Source organism: Pygoscelis adeliae, unplaced genomic scaffold (genome assembly GCF_000699105.1).
Source record: "Pygoscelis adeliae isolate BGI_AS28 unplaced genomic scaffold, ASM69910v1 Scaffold120, whole genome shotgun sequence".
Lineage (NCBI taxonomy): Eukaryota > Metazoa > Chordata > Aves > Sphenisciformes > Spheniscidae > Pygoscelis > Pygoscelis adeliae.
This window is the reverse complement of record NW_008824032.1, coordinates 1,086,579-1,090,174: the sequence shown is the minus strand read 5'-3', so window position 1 is coordinate 1,090,174 and position 3,596 is coordinate 1,086,579.

Below are 3,596 nucleotides of genomic sequence, written 5' to 3'. Positions count from 1 at the left end.
CTTGTTACCTGCTGCTTCCAGGGACCGATCATTTTGGCCAGGAAGACAGAAACAGCTTCTTAATGCGTCCAAATGTTCCAGGGCCCCTGTGGACGCCTGTGAGACAAAGAAATCCTCGTTATCAGAAGTCAGAGCTACCCACAGCCATTTCCTCATTGGTTCCCTTCATCTGTGCCTCTTACGTAATCCTCACCCAACAACTAACTCTGACCTCAGATGAAGGGCACCCTGAGTGAAGGACAGCTCTGATTTGATCCTCAAACGTGACAATTCATATTTGGGATGCTAGAGCCGGCTTGTGGTGGCTGCAGCTTGTGTTGCACGGTGGCAGCGATTACGTTCAGAATATTTTGCTCGTGTTAAGAATGTGTCTGTCACACTGTGAGTGAGAACCACGACCTCCATCTGTGCAGTGTTAGCAAAGAGAGGTTCACAAAAATCACAATTCAAAACCTCCCTCCCCTTTCCAATCTTCTGACAGGCTGTGTCACCCCTCGTCACTCCCTTCTACTCCTCTTGCTTCCTCTCATCGTGTTACCTGCTCTGCTTCCTAGCCCTCCGCAGTGCTTATTTAAATGCGTTGCCTCTCAGGAAGCCATTTCCCAATGCAAAGTTGGCTGGTGGTTGAATTCTTGGGTATTTCCTCTTGGCTTCAGGATACAGCATCATGAAAGTAGAACAAAGCTGATATTCTGCCTGGATTTTTAATGGACACAGGACAGAAAGATGAACAGTGTGGATTAAATACATAAATGCATTCAAACACATTCCCTCCATGCATTGAGGTGTTGCCAGTTTCACTGTAAGTAAGAGGACAGATACTCTCTGTGTCTGAACCTATGTACATCTAAGAAAAGTTAATGCAAGTACACAACCTTCTGCTCGTTTGTTGTTCAGCAAACAGTTTGGAAGAGTTTTGGAACCACTTAAGAGTTAGTTCACAAAACAAAATTCTTGAAATACCCAGTATTGTGTGTTGCTTTTGCTCAGAAAATGGCTCAGAGTTAGTTCAGCCTTTGACATAAACAACAAAGTCCCCATCCGCCCGCAACAGAATACAGTGACAAGACTAGCAAGGTATGACAACAAAATGCATAAATATTTGCTTCTAGGTGCATGTACCCTGCATGTGCTAGAAGCAGAAAAATATATACCATGCATGAAAGCCCAGACACACATGCAAGCACATGCTCACATATGAAGACACACACATGCAAGCTTAACACACGCCTCAGTAGAAAAGTACCATACTTTCTATACTCACAAAAGTAAATGCACGTAACAGAGAGAAAATATCACCACTGTCCACAAATAGGTATGCACTACATCTAAACACATGCACACGCCTGCATGAACACAAAGCACAAACAAGCATACAGCACAAAAATTGTAACTTATTGTGCAGAGAAAATTACATTCATATTGTTCTCTGGGCTGCAGACAGACACGCGTATTGTCTATGTTCCCGAACAATGATATATCATATAACTTCTGCACCTCCCTCACTTTGTCTAAGGACATAAGACTCCGAAAAGGATGGAATATATTCTGCTGAGTTGGCAAAGCAACTTGAGGCAAAGATTACAGAACATACTGAAAAGGGACTCGCATCTGCAGACCGCACAATGAGTATACTTGCATTTGCAACAAAGGGAAAAACACAGATGGGAGAGAGGAGCAGAGAAAAGCTGCAAATTGATCTGGCAGCCGAAATGCGGAGTGGCACAAATCAGATGGAGGAGCAGAAGACACAGGGAAGGGTTAGGTGAGACAGTTAAAGGATGCCCTCAGGGCTTAAGCGAAGGGGCTGCACAACTAGAAGTGAAGGGAATCCCACCATCAGGATCTGACGGGCAAGAAGAGTTGGGATGCAGAAGCAGGGACATCACAAGGCAGGAAGAGGAGTTTCACATAGGATTTAAGGGGAAAAACATACTTGATGCAGGCATGCAGGGCAAAATGGGACACGTGGAAAATGAAAGGGGGGGATGCGAGGTGAATTTTGTACATGGGATATAGGTCGCCGCAAAGGGAAGCCGGGGAGAGGGCCACGGAAAGAATGCTGCCAAGAATACAGGTACGAGGCAAAAGCTGAGAAGCAACAGATGAGGTAAAAATTGCAAAGAGGATACGGTGGGGAGCGTGGAAGGGAAAATGTGAGGCTGCACACTGCAAGTGCTGGGGGGAAGGGAGAAGTGGCACACCAGTTTGTAGAGCTGACCAAGCGGTCCCATCCTACAGGTTGCTGGAAACAGGCTTCCCTTACACAAACAGGTGTTTGACTATTTGCATCCGTGGGTGTGCTGTGTCAACAACGCGCTTTGGGCACAGCAACATCACTGAAAGCAATAATCCTTGCTTTCTCCCCTCTAGGATGTTGTGTCAAGGCCTGTTTGTGCATTAATGTGAAAATGTCTCTGCCAAGGGATGCGTATTGGAGTAGTTTTGCATTTTCAGTAGCTGAGTGCGTGAAGGAAAGGATGAAAAACGTGGACTGGTGAGGAGAACAGCAGAGCCATGAGCCACGTGTCTCCTGACAAGCAGAAGCAGAGAGGAACAACATCTGGCCACTTCATAGTTTTTTTTGGCTCCTATTTTTGGGTGTAGCTCCACAAATTAAGATTTTCTTCTTGCAGAAGAGAGGGATGAAAGAGGGGTACTTGAACCAAACCAGGGCTTGAACTCTGATAGCAGCTACAACTGAGAAGGTAGCCAGAGGGGCTTAAGAAACAGAAGGGGAGGGGGGAAATAATGCATGTATTTTCACGCTTTGTTATTTCAGTACTAGTCTAGATCTGTGTGTCTGGGTTACATGGCAATTTCTTTGGGGCAGGCACTATGCACTGTTTCTAGCTAGGAAGAACATGGATTAGTCAGATCACCTGAGAGAAGCTGCTGTAGCTGCAGAGGAGATGAGATGACAAGGTGGGGACCTCCTACCTCCCTGTCACACAGATTATAGTTTACCCAATCTCTTTCATACTTTCCTTCAGGAGATATGTACTTATTACCCTCTCTGCTCCACAAGTACCAATTGCTTTTTCTATTAAACACTCAAACTGAAACACATTCAATTAAACTCAGAGCACCAGTTCTACATGCTGACTTTGCACGGAGGCTTACCGAGTTTGTATCAGAAGGACAAGAAGGGTTTGTGTGCCTAAATACATTTTCCAACCAGACGGATAACCTTGGATTATCCGTCTCACAACCGTGAGAATGGCTGTGTACGCATGTACATCCATATGTACTCCTGTGCATGCTTAGTTTTGTACATAGGCTTGCAAATGCACACGGATTTTTTGTGTGTGCCTGTGACTAAGAGTAGGACAATATAAATCTTCTGGGAAAGGTAAAGGGAATTTAGTCATCCCGGTCTGCTCAAGCTGATAAACAACGGTCTGAAGCACAGCTATAGGAACATCTGTTTAGTCAGCAACAAATCCCAGCAGCTGCAAGACACAACCTGCCATTCTGCAGAAAGGACTTCTGCTCAAAAGGAGACTCAGAGCTGGGTGGTGATCCTCCTCAGCGGGCCGCCCCCTGCCCGGAGGCACCGCCGACGCCCCCGCGGCTGGCGGGGGCCAGGAACGGGC